This window comes from Gekko japonicus, unplaced genomic scaffold, assembly GCF_001447785.1.
Source record: "Gekko japonicus isolate JY-2015 unplaced genomic scaffold, Gekko_japonicus_V1.1 scaffold102, whole genome shotgun sequence".
NCBI lineage: Eukaryota > Metazoa > Chordata > Lepidosauria > Squamata > Gekkonidae > Gekko > Gekko japonicus.
Window position 1 is genome coordinate 1,248,745 of NW_015172006.1, and position 977 is coordinate 1,249,721.

General features: G+C 49.2%; 1 protein-coding gene across 1 annotated transcript in view; it reads right to left on the reverse strand.

Annotated features, from left to right (window-relative positions):
* COL27A1 (collagen, type XXVII, alpha 1) overlaps nucleotides 1-977 on the reverse strand; it is a 399,797-nt gene that overhangs the window by 23,262 nt on the left and 375,558 nt on the right. The window lies entirely within an intron of this gene.

Sequence of the window (977 nt, forward strand, 5' to 3'; positions counted from 1 at the left end):
AATAAGTAATTGTTGTTGTTGTTGTTCAGTCGCACAGTCGAGTCCGACTCTTCGCGACCCCATGGACTAGATCCCGCCAGGCTCTCCTGTCTTCCGCTGTCCTCTTAAGTTTGCTCAGTTTCATGTTCGTTGCATCTATGACACTGTCTAACCATCTCATCCTTTGCCGTCCCCATCTTCTTTGACCTTCAATCTTTCCCAGCATCAGGGTCTTCTCCAGTGAGTGCTCCCTTCTCATTTGGTGGCCAAAGTATTTGAGCTTCAGTTTCATTATCTGGCCTTCCAGGGAACAGTCAGGGTTGATTTCTTTGAGGATTGACTGATTTGATCTTCTTGCAGTCCAAGGGACTCTCAAGAGTCTTCTCCAGCACCATAGTTCAAAAGAATCTATTCTTCGGCGCTCCTGAGCGGAGACAAAATATGTGTGAGCCAGAGGCTAAAAAACTGTGAGCTAGCTCACACTAACTCAGCTTAGAAGGAACACTGGGCCAGACTAATGTGAGCTCATCAGAGCTTGGAAGCTAAGCAAGGTCATCGGCCCTGGTTAGCACTTAGATGTGAGGCCACCAAGGAAGTCCAGGGTTGCTGCATGCAGGCAGGCAATGGGAAACCAACTCTGCTCGTCTCTTGCCTTGAAAACCCTACGGGGGTTGTTGTGCGTCAGCTGTGACTTGACTTGACAGCACTTTCCGGCCTCGTGCAACCCACTTGACATGCACAACTGCCATTTCGTCTGAAAGGGGCAACATGCACATGTTCACCCTCAGTACACACAGATCAAAACACGGAAGCATCACCCTCCCAGCTCAGATGGCAGTCATACGTATTGGGAGACTGGATGTCAGTCTCCTGTTGTTTGGGTGTTCCTCAGGAAAAGGGATCTTCTACACTCTCTCTCTCTCTCTCTCTCTCTCTCTCTCTCTCTCTCTCTCTCTCTCTCTGTGTGTCTCTCTCTCTCTCTCTCTCTCTCTCTGTGT